This window comes from Lathyrus oleraceus, chromosome 2 (genome assembly GCF_024323335.1).
Source record: "Lathyrus oleraceus cultivar Zhongwan6 chromosome 2, CAAS_Psat_ZW6_1.0, whole genome shotgun sequence".
NCBI classification, from domain to species: domain Eukaryota; kingdom Viridiplantae; phylum Streptophyta; class Magnoliopsida; order Fabales; family Fabaceae; genus Lathyrus; species Lathyrus oleraceus.
Genome location: NC_066580.1, coordinates 89,854,884 through 89,867,468, shown reverse-complemented (window position 1 = coordinate 89,867,468; position 12,585 = coordinate 89,854,884). Strand labels below are relative to the sequence as shown.

The 12,585-nt window shown below is 40.6% G+C and overlaps 1 pseudogene; it reads left to right on the top strand.

Moving 5' to 3' along the window:
• LOC127122053 (uncharacterized) overlaps nucleotides 1-5,357 on the top strand; it is a 29,337-nt pseudogene extending 23,980 nt beyond the window's left edge.
• The last annotated feature ends 7,228 nt before the right edge of the window (nucleotides 5,358-12,585 follow it).

Sequence of the window (12,585 nt, the reverse complement as noted above, 5' to 3'; positions counted from 1 at the left end):
CCAGAATGGTGAAGCTGCTCAGAATCTGAAGAAGCATCACGCGATCTTACCAGGCTACGAAGCCTAGCAATTGCTTCTAGAGCAGAAGGCTTTATTGCCAGCCCCTGGGAAGATGAAGGAGAAGTATCTGATATAGGAGTAGTTTGAGGTTGGTTTTTCATGGTGTCGACATCCACCAACCCCCTTGAATCCTACAAAGGCAAGGAAGCTGAAGAAAGACTAGAGTCAGAACTAGTCGAACTGGAATCCGTGTGCGTTGCAGGACTAGTGACGGAATCAAAGTCACTATCACTAATCTGGATAGGGAAGCCAATGAACTCACCAGCAGTGTCGTCAGAGGGTGCTTGGTGAGTTGGAGAAGAAGCCAGCGACGAGGGAGTGTAGTCGACGACAGTGTGAGATGGCTCTTCAGAAGCATCAGCCTGTTGTAAGAGAAAAAGATATTTGTAAGAAGAGTCCAATGATTCAAGGGAAAAGATAGTAAAACGAGTGATTACCTGTGTCGGTGTAGGGGAAACGACATCTGGATTTTCTTCCCCCAAGACAATAGCAGCGGGGGTGCTGGTCGACTGCGAAGCCCCCACAGCTGGATCAGGAGCTTTATTAAGGAGAGAAGTGTCAACCACAATAGTGTCGGCATCTAAAGCAGGAGCCTCTAGAGTGAGCACTTTGTGGTGTTTCTTTTTCTTGGCTTCACCACTCCTGGAGGGAGAATCGTGCTTCTTCCTTTTGTGGCCCTGATGGCCTTTGGATTTGTGGGAGTGCTGAGAAGATGGTTGAGTCGGCTGAAGACACGAAGAGAGGTTATAAGCAGATATTCTAGTCAGAAGATCAGACAAGCCGACAAGAAATACCTCAGGTCCTGTGGCAGCAGAAGTTTGTGTTTTTTGGATTTCTTGGAGTGAGAAGAGACAGTGGGGTCTGTCGAACGTGGTTGACCCTGCACATAAGTAAGAAGTTAGAAACTACGTATTGTTTTCCTTGGAGAAATCACTAGGTTGAGGGAGATTGCTTCATATAGATGCATACCGAAGAACTGGGTTTTTTCAAAACTTGGGCAATAGGTCGCTCATCATCATCAGAGGACTTCTCAGGAGTAGCCTGCAAAAGGAGAAATGACAGTTAAGAATAAAAAATCGAGGTAAAAGAAAATGGCAAACAAGCCAGAGTCGAACCTGAGTCTCTTGTGTCGAAAGGGGAGGTTCATTGGCATGAACGTGATCCACAGGGTCTAGGGGGATCACTGTAAAGAAACATAAAAAGCAAGTAAGCAACGAAATCCAACTAAAAGGAGGTGCTAGCTTTTCAGAAAAGTGTTACCAATTTGTGTGGATTCGAACACGCTAACATATTGAGGATCAATATGAAGTGGCCCTGAGTAGTAGGGCAGATAATGCTTCGTCGGTACCACTCTGTCGGCCTTTTTCTTATAAGCATTTTGCACGGCTGAAAAAGGATAATAAGACCAATCTAGAACTAAATTGCCAAAGGCCAAAGCCAGCGGGCTAGATGGCAAAGGAGGAAATTTGATGTTTCCAAAATGAAGGGCGTAAAGATATTTGTCTTTCGCGTAACCAGGGATTTTGAGTCTTGGGAGCCTGTCGGTTACCTTCTCCTTTAATTCGGACGCGGCCTCAGAGATGGTCCGACGAAGATTATCAGGTCGATACACAGCTTGGAAATAGTTTTGAAAAGCGGGAATTTGTTTAGCATGGAGAGCCTTACACTTAGTCGGTTTCGCCTGCAAATAAATAAGAGCCTGAGTTAGTTCAGATAATTTGGCCTCAGGAGCGCCAATACAAACAGCAAGATACGACTGCCACCAATCATCAAACTCTTTGGTGCAGAAGAAGGCTGGTTGAAAAGGAATGGAATGGAGTTTTGGTCGATTTTCCCAAAGGGTCTCAAGATCTTCTTGGATTATACTCCAGGGTTGGTCACAAAGGATGTTTGTGAGTAAGTCGGGAGAAGAATACAAGGACTTGGGAATGAACTGACAAAGGCCAAATTGTCTGGATACCAAGTTAGGTTGGTAAGCAACTAGGCCAGGGTTGCTGCCGGAGGTTACAGCCGACAGAAATCGGGGGACCAGAAGGCGTCTCCAGATAAGGAAGGTTTCATTTTTATGCTCATCTTCAGTCGGAGGAAAAGCCCCGGTGAGCCATTCAGGACCTTCAGTTCGACGGCTGAAAGGGGCCGTAGGAGGAAGAAAGTCGGCACAGGTCAGCATAATGGTGATCAAGAGGCGAAACACCTTAACGTCAGGAAAAGTTTTGTCGATAGGCGTCAAAGGGATCAGTCGCTTCCAAATGAGGTGTTGTTCTTCTGGGGGACACGCAACCCTTCTCATCCCATAGGGTGCTTTGGCTTTAGAGAAAGTGGCGTTGAGCCACAATTGTAAGAACCAAAAAGGTCCATAGACCAAAACATTTTTCTTCTTTGAGTTCTTAGGGTCAAAGAGTTTGATCTGACAGACAACTTCAGACAGAGATTCATAAAGAGAGGCCAAGATTAATTGGCCCAGAGCGATGTCACGCTCTTGGTGCAGCTAGGTTGCCAGGAGAGCAAAATGTTTGGCTATCTGCATAGATCTAGAGCAGAAAACAAAACGAGATATCCAAAGAGTCAAGAAAGCCACGTGTTCTTCAGTGGTCATAGGGCCTGAAAAGGTGGCATGGTGATCAATAAAGTTGTTGTATGTCGGCTTGCGAGAGCCACCAACGTCAAACCACAGAGAGACTGGTGCTACGACTTCACAGTCGAAGACTTCGCCAGACAGTTTTAAGCCAGTGATGGCAGCAATATCCAAGAGTGTCGGTGTAATCATGCCACACTTGGTATGGAAAGAATTGGTCGAACTATCCCAAAATTTGAGGGCAGCCAGTAACATGCCACAAGATTGAGGAGGGCCACAACGGGCAATCTGCAGAAGGGTATAGATACCTGTCCTTTTCCAATGGTCGATTTTCTCTGTTTCTAATCGATCCATCCAGGCGCAAAACTTAGGACAATTCTTGGGAGGAGCAGTCCTAAAATTCCTGTCGACATAACGAAGGGAAAAAGGTGTTTGGGAAGAAATCAAAGGTTCAAAGAGATGACTGATGGGGAAAAAGGAATCTGTTTTGGTTATCTCAGGATGACGATTTTCTGGAAGTGGACCTAAAAATGCTAAAGGTTCGTCAGCCAAGGAGAAAGGGATCAATACCTGGGAATGCCAGATTTTTGCTTTTTCTTCTGCAAATGGAGGTTCAGGAACGTACTCCTTGCCATCAATTGTGAGTGGTTGTGCAAGCTTCGCAGCGGAGGGAAGTGGTTTGCTTTTACTTGAGCTAGCCATGGAGGAAGTTGAAGGTTTGGAGAAGAAAGATGGTTCTTTTGACTAAAACAGAGTGCAGGTGATTTGCGTTCACTGAGGAAAAGGGCGAAAAAGGAAAGAAGAAGAAGGAACAATGGTTTTATAAGAGTTAAATCCTAAGCAAAGGAAGAGTAAACGTTTGATTTCCCACGGTGACAGCTATACTCATGTTCCCACGTCTGCAGACACATGGAGGCGAAAAGGCAGTTATGGCGGTAAGCACGTTTCAGTCATAAAGACGTGAAGTGATGAAGACGTGATTTTGTGTGTCTCGAGGAAAAAAGGGAGACGTTGTCATGATTAGGTGACGTCATCAGCATGGGGCAAACAGAGGTACCACTAAGTAGAAGTGGAAGCGGTGAGGAGCAAGTCGACATCTCAAAGATGCCATTATCTCACAAAAAAGTCAACATTCGTAAATGGCATCTCTGGGGGGCATTTTGTTACCATAAGAAATCTATAAGGCATGTTGAAGGTGTAATCAATGAAAGTGACTTATGAATGTAAGGTTTATACCCCATCAAGGCATCGAGATGTGCCTAAGATAAAGCAAGAGTTGAGAAAGACAAAAGTCACTAAGAGACGAAACCGATAGAAGAATCATATTGGTCGAAAATCCATTATGTCGACTGAACTGAAGACTGGGACTTAAGGAATTTCTAGTTGTGTCAAACACATAGAAGACATGGTCGACCTAAATACCTGGGCGGGAGAAGTTTGAAATTGAAAATGACTAGCAGTTACAAGAAGAATAAGCGCCAGAATATGAAGCAGTTTGTAGAACGAGCATATAGCAGTTTGCAGATCGTGTGGCACGACGTCTACTATCTTTTAGGAGTTTTTGGCCTGTAGGCATTTTCTTTAGTTTAGTATAAATAGGATATTCCACGAGGGGCTCGATGTGTTCACCTTGTACTAAAATCACTTGTAAAAAACTTCTCATTCCCAGCGCGAGGAAGCAAGAGTTTTTAAGATCGCTATGTACGTGAATCACCACATTTATTTCAATGCAACTTACTTACTTTTCAATTGTTCCCGTTGAACATTTTATTTTAACTTCATTTACTTTTGAGTTATCACTTTATGTTGTCGACACTGATTCTATTACGATAATAGAGTTCACCAAAAGTGTGTTCGTCGTGTACGTCTTTTGAATGTTGTAGTGTTGTCGGTCACGAGTCATCCATAGGCTATAGCATCATTTAAACCTTTCGTGTGGAAAAAACCTGCGCTTGTTCAATACTTTGTCAGGAGTCGTTCCTCACAAAGTTGTTCTGTCGAATTGAATAAGCCACACTTGCACTAGCACATGTCTTAGGATCAACTGGTCGATCCTGCAAGTAACCCTTAGTTTTAAGGCCTAGGGAGGACCAGCGGTTGTTTACCAATTTCCATAGTAAACAGGAGGACTATCACTAATCTTCATCATTATCGTGTAGAGAATTTTTATATTTCTATTAACAAAATATGTGTGGAGATGGATCACTGCTTTAGTGAAGGAAGTAACATTATCCTTTATTGCTTCTCATGTCTTGACCCCAAGAACTCTTTCTCCAAGTTTGATGTTGATAAGCTTGCTCGTCTTGCTGATATTTACCATGCAGACTTTTATGATGATGATTGTGGAACAATAAGGGATCAACTTGACACTTATGTTCTTCAAGTGAAAAGAAATGCTTCATTTTCCACTTGTGAATATGTTCAAAGTTTGGATATGAAAATGGTTCGAACTGAGAAACATTTGGTATTTCCATTGGTTTACAAACATATTGAGTTAGCTTTGATACTGTCAGTGTCGATAGCATCCATTGAAAGAGATTTTTCCGCAATGAAGATTATCAAGTCTAAATTGTGCAATAAGATCAACGATGCGTGGTTCAATGTCTTGATGATATGTTGCACTGAGCGGGAGATATTCAAGTCACTTGACGATAATGATATTATTCAAACATTCATCGCAAAGAAGTCTCGAAAAGAACATTTGCCTCGTGGTTTTATTTAACACACTATTGTAAGGTTATGTTTCATCTCTTTTATTTTAAACTATACTTTTGTTAAAAAAAATGACTAGTCTCTTTTATTTGGATTGATGACTATTTATATATTATATACAATGTGAATTTGCGGTCTTTAAATTTTTGCCCAGGATTTATAATTTTTTCGGCTCCGCCACTGCACTTAATAGATGTAAATAGGACCTTCGGGTATTTGAAAGGTACTATTAACCTTGGCTTGTGTTATAGTAAATCAAAAGAGTACAAGTTAGTGGGTTATTGCGATGCTAATTACGCTGGAGATAGACTTGAAAGAAAAAGCACTTCTAGAAGCTGTCAGTTTCTGGGAGACAACTTGATCTCATGGTCTAACAAGAGACAATCAACCATAACATTATCAATTGTTGTAGTTGAATACATTGCAACTTCTGGATGCAGCACTCAGATGCTCTGGATGAAAAGTCAGCTAGAAGATTTTCAGATATATGAGAGTAACATTCCAATTCTCTATGATAATACTTCTTCTATTTATTTATATAAGAAACCCATTTTATAATGTAGAGCTAAACATATTGAGATTAAACATCACTTTATACGTGACTATGTTCAGAAGGGAATTTTAAACTTAAAATTTTTTGATACAAATTATCAATGGGATGATATCTTTAAAAAAACCTTGTCGAAGATATATTTGTTTTTATTCTGAAGAATTTAAAAATGGATTTATGTCTAGAATGAAAAATATGATTATCTTAGAATGTTTAACTTCTCATAATGGTTTAATGAGACCCTGAGAAATTTTGAGTATGAACATTTGAGTCTTCTGAAGTGAGAAGGTTTTGTAAGTTCAGAAGTATTCAGTCAGAACTTGTTTTGCTAAACGTTCTGCCTTCTGGATACTGAATTTTTTTTTGCATGAAATAGTTATCAATTAGTCTTGGTTAGTGGTACAGTTTTAAAGACAATTGTCTTAGAAAATTGAAACACTTCTGAACGGTTGAGTGACACATTGAGTGAATAAATTTCTTGGGATTATGTAAAATCATCACGATTTACCCCTTGTCAGATTTTATGCACTATTCAAGATTTTATTCATGATTGCAAAACACTTATATAAACCCACTTCACACACTTTCGCTACATTCACTTCCTACACTTTCTTTCTTTCAAACCAAAAAGTCTCTACAACCCAAACCTCGTTCTTCATCAATAATGTCTTCTCAATAACAACTTGATTCAACTGCTCAAATAGTTATTTGTGGTTCGTCTTTATCGTCACAACAACAACAAACTCATCATCTCCTTCAAACTAGTTTTTCGAAATCTGCTTCGGGATCTGCTCAAGAAGTGTTCTCTGAAGAACCTTATTAATCCCCTGAACTCACCTTAACTACTCTTGTAAATGAATTGGAAGTTCTTTGTGAACTCATGGTTGATTTTGAGAATCTGAAAGAAAATGGATTCGACCTTTTGAGTACTTTAAAAATTCAAGGCTGGGAGAATTACTTTGACTGTCTCCAAGGTCCAGTTTTCTTTCACCTAGTTAGAGAATTTTGGACTCATGCCAAGACTTCAGTTTTTCAAGTTACTTTTTGTTATGGGAAAGAATATAGTCATAATTGAAAACTGATTTCAAAACTCATTGGACATGATAAGTTTAGAACGAGATGTAATTAGATGATGGAGAAAAAGTATGATCTTATTGAAATTTTAAAAGTGATTTTCACTTCTGGAGTTCACTCCAACAAGATCAAGGATCTTCTACCTTATATGAGGATCTGGGCCAAAATTCTTCTAGGGTGTGTTTATCACAGAAAGCCAATGAATTATGTAGACTACATCAATGGTGACCAACAATACATTCTCTACTATATTGCTACTAGGAAAAAGGTGAACCTCCATTCATTTTTCTTTCAATACCTAATAGTCATGGTGAAGAAAACCAGAGATGGAAGCAAGAATAAGAGGAATTGGATTCCCCTTGGAAGGATGATATAAGATATTCTGATGGAGAGTAAGTTGACAGACTCTTTAACAGAAGCTCAAATCACCAAAGAGCTGGAACCTCGGGTTGGAAGGATGTTCAATGCCAGAAGTCTGAAGAACATGGGCCTTATATCTGAATTGACAACCAACCCTGCTGAAGTTACCAATGAAGCTATCTCCAACAGAAGGATCCGTCTAGAAGACTTTCCAATCTTCACAATGCAAGATCCTCTGAATGTTCTGAAAGATTACCTTGATATTTGTCAAACATGTTCCCAAAACAAAGCTTTTGAAATTCCTAGGAAGAGGAAGAGTTCTAAGAAGCATCCTGATGGAATGACTAAGAAGGTTCAGACTTATAATTCTGCTAGGAGGACTTTGGACACTTCTGCTGAAGAACCAATAGCTGTTGTTGCTGGAAACTGTCTCTAGTAAGTTTGTTCCTTCTGAAACTCAATTTCATTCTGTTGATAATAGTTCATCCTTTCCATCTACCACTATTATTTCACATACCCCCAATCCAAATACTTTTGGTTTTATAACCAATCCTTGTCAGACAACTTCCATAACTACTCATGTTGAAACTGCTAAGTATGAACAAGTTCTATTTGAAAAAGTTCCTGCTGAACCACCTATTTCTGCTCCCCAAACCATTAATACAAATGTTACCATTCCACTTCCCACACCATCAACTTCTAAACCCCTTACATCCAGTATCACACCAACACCTCAACCATAACTTCCACTCTCCCTTCTATCCCAAATTAGTCAACTGGAAAACCCGCCTTCACCAATTTATTCTGAAAACCAACAACCAAAAAATACCACTCACTATGAACCCCATGAATCTGACTCTGATGCTCTCATTGTAGAATCAGATTATAATGATTATGATCTTGAGTCAGATGTTGAGATCATTGTCGTCTCTATTCTAACCACCACCACCCCCACCCCCCTTCAAGCCAACATCCGCCTCACGTATTTGGATGAATTGTTATTGTAGTTTGAAAGTGAGGTTATTTCCAGAATGAACCTTCTCACTGCAGTTTGCACCTATAATGCAAACCTCTCTGAAGTTAGTTATCTGTGTAACAACTTCAGAAGATGGATTGATTTTAGTTCTAGGGAGTTGGAATACCTTTGCTTAGAGGATACTCAAAGGCACTTACTGTTGGTGTAAGCCCTAGAGGCCAATACTTTTGGTACTTGTATCGAATTATTTATCAATAATAAAAGGCTTTTTCTTTATTATGTGTGTTTAATAAAGTCCCTAGAATAGATAGTCCGTTTAATGTATCAAGTGTGACTTAATCATGAGATCACATTAAACATAAGGACATTATTCTTAAAGTATCCGTAGTCGAGCTTTATTGTGAAGTGGGATAACATTAAAGCATTAAGACTATTATGTATATAGACTGATGATCACATCTCATGGATCATGGATAATGAGTTATCAAGTCTTAAAAATAGGTATGAATATTAAGAGTAATATTTATACTGGATTGACCCGCTATGAGAATACTATATAGAATGTTATGCAAAGTGTCATAAGTTATTCTCATGGTGATAATGGTGTATACCACCCTTCGACCTGAAACCACTATGGACCCTAGATGTAGAGTCGAGTGCCTTATTGCTGATCAAACATTGTCCGTAATTGGATGACCATAAAGACAGTTGATGGCTACTCCACGAAGCATGCTAAGGGACATGAGTGACCTAGATGGAATTTGCCCATCCTGCGTAACAGGATAAATGTCTGTGGGCCCAATATTGAACTGGACAAGGATGACACGGTCTATGCCTTGTGTTCAATATAGACATAAGGGTGTCATACGGTGAACTGACTTTTATTGGATTTTTAATCGCAATGTCGCGGATAGCAAGAGTCGCCACCGACTTTTCTTTTATCCCATAGGGAAAGGTGGAAAAGAACAGGAAAGACCTTAATTTTAAATTCTTAGGTTCGGGAGGTACTTTATACAAAGGGAAGGTATTAGCACCCTTTGTATCCATGGTTATCCATGGGCTCTTAATTGCTCAATCATTTATGTTTTCTAGTTTGAAAAAGGTGGTTGAGAAAGGTGTGAAAAATGTTTTGCAAAATGAGAATTTAACTTTGTAATGATTCTTGCATGAATGTATACAAAGTGGTTATCTCGTTTTAATTTAGAAACTAGTTTAGAAAAATATAACTCGGCAGTGATCCTAGTGCGGATGTATGCTAAGTGGTGATTTTCCAAAAAAGATATTTGAAAGGTGTGAGGTGAAAAGTATATTTTTTGGTTATGAATGAGCAATTAAGGTTATACCTGTCCGAGGTCTTTCCGGGCATTTCCTATCCTTATGAGGGTAAAACTGTCCTTACTATTGAGAAGTAAGTAGTTTTATCCTTGGGATGTAGAAGGGTCATCGTAGGGTCATCGATTGGTCATTGAAGGCAACAGTTGTGAGGATACCTTAGCATTCGAAGGGACTATCATCATTTAACCGTAGGCTACACCGAAGGGTCATCGAGGGACAAAGTCGTATTTCCGAAGGCAACATCCGAGGGACTATGATGATTTAACCGAAGGGTCTTTGCTAAGGATATCCCACATTCGCGGGGCATGACCGTAATATTGTAATCGTGGGGTAATAAAGAGAGGTCCGATATCATTTATTTAAAGTCCATGTTTTACGTTCATTAGGTAATTATGGTGATACCGCATTAAATCGATACATTAAAATCAACACATTAAGGATCACTACATTAAAATTAATTGGGCCATCAATATGAATCTTCACATTAAAGTGAAATAATTTAGAATCCACCTCCATGAAGGCTTCCCATGCATAAAGCGGAGTACCTAGCCAGCTATTTCTTCGGAAGAATGTTAGCCTTTACACCATGAACACACGGATTAAAGCATCGAGGTAAAATGCAATTGGAAATTGCACCATAAGATAAATATAACAGCCAGGAATTTAAGCCAAATAATGCAGAATCATCATTAGGTAAACATAAAATGGGCAACAAAGAGACAAAGCAGCCCCTGTCCCGTTCGCCTCTGCTTCGCCTAGCGAAGGCTCAGCGAAGGCTCGCTGCAGGCTCGCCTAGCGATGAGCTAGCGAGCAGCCACGGGTTTGGAATTTGAGAACATTATGACCTCAACCTGCAGCATGGCTTATGGCATCCAACATATAATTATATGGTTCAGTTTCACAATATTCAAACACATTTAAATTCTCATGCAAGACTTCAAAATGTTTATGAATTCAATTATAATATCCTCCGCAAATTAAGAACATGAAGTGGTACCATATGCCAAGTGAGAGTACAAAACGATATCACATGCAAATTAAGACACTAAAGTGGTACCACATGCAAAATAAGGACACAAAGTGATAATCATATGCCAATTAAGAAACTAAAGCGATAATAGTGAGGCAAACCTGTTTGCAAATCGAGTTGCAACCTTGGATTGGCGAGCCGGATTGAGTTGGGCGACGGTAGCTTCGAAGCGGGTAAGCGGCCTTCAGGGTTTCCGCCTTCTGAACTCTTTGGACCAGCAGGGTTTCGGTGCTAGGGTTTTCTCGGGATCTCTGTGTGAGTGTCTCCGGGTGAGTGAGTCCGTCTCTGTCTGTTTTTTTCGTGGCAGAGGAGCATGTATTTATAGTAGTGGTAATGGTGACCTAATGGGCTTAAAATGAGGTCCAAAAATCTCAAACTTTCGCAAGCTTCGCTAGGCGAAGGAATTGCTCGCCTAGCGAGCAAACTAGGTCTGGGCTTTTTCCTGGGTCCAACGTTTCGCTGGGCGAGTGACATGATGCAATGTTCGCTAGGCGAAGGAGGTGCTCGCCTAGCGAGCCAGCTGTTTTGGGCCGCCTGTGGATTGGGCCTGTTGTGAGTGGGCATTTGATATCAGTGCCTTGCAGAACAAGTCAGAGGGTCTTGGAAAATGCTTTGTAATGTCAACGGGCAAATTTTGGGGTATGACAGCTGCCCCTGTTCAATATTCTCGAACCGAGAGAGTAGAATGGTATGTGTCGTTCGTGGTCTGGAGGTGAAAGATTATTGAACACTAGAATGCCCCAAAAATTTGCACTTGCCAATTAGTCTTGGCGGAGATGGGTTTAAAGATGCCATCCAGGTAGTTTGATGAGGAGATTTCCAGATTGTGTCGTACGTTAAATGATATCTGGAGACAATGGGTGTCACACCGGGTCATACGCTAGGCCGTATAGTGAGTCATCCATTATGCTGTCGACTTCGCTGGGGAGTCAGAGTATGCTATATACTGCTGGGGATGAGGGATCAGAATGGATCGTACGTTAGACCGTGTCTGAATACCAGAGTGAGTTGTTCATTAGGCGGATGACTTTGCTGGGGATGAAAGATCAGAACGGATCGTATGCTAGATCGGTTCTGAATTGCAGAATGAGCCGTCCATTAGGCTGAATCTGCTTGAAGAGGGAGTAGTCGTATACCGGACTACCATTCCGAAATGTACCTGTCCGAAGGTAGCATCTGAGTAAGGGGAGTAGCCGTATACCAGACTACCATTCAGGAATGTACCTGTCCGAAGGTAGCACCTGAGCAAGGGGAGTAGCCGTATACCAGACTACCATTCAGGAATGTACCTGTCCGAAGGTAGCACCTGAGCAAGGGGAGTAGCCGTATACCAGACTACCATTCAGGAATGTACCTGTCCGAAGGTAGCACCTGAGTAAGGGAGTAGCCGTATACCAGACTACCATTCAGAAATGTACCTGTCCGAAGGTAGCATCTGAGGAGATAAAGGTTTAACTTGGTCGTACATTAGACTGTATTTGCAAAATCTGACTTGAAGGTCTAACTTGGTCGTACATTAGACTGTATTTGAGTGGTATTTGAAGATTTGAAGGTCTAACTTGGTCGTACATTAGACTGTCTTTGAGTTATTGAAGGTCAGAATGGATCGTACGCTAGATCGTATCTGAGTTGAAGGAGTCATGTGTTGAGATGAATCAGGATGGACCGTATGCTAAGCTATATCTGATAGTATTTGTATATGTTGTATTTGCAATGAATATTTGGGATGGGCTTATAGATGCCATCGTTTAGGAGGATGTCAGAATGAATGTTGTCATGGAGTGTATCTGAAAGATGTAGTTGAATCCTGAATGTAATTGATAAGGATGTCCGTCTGAATGGACCTTTGTTTTGACTATGTCAGGAGGATAATTGACCTGAAAAATAAAGTTAGCTTCATGCCATGTCATGAT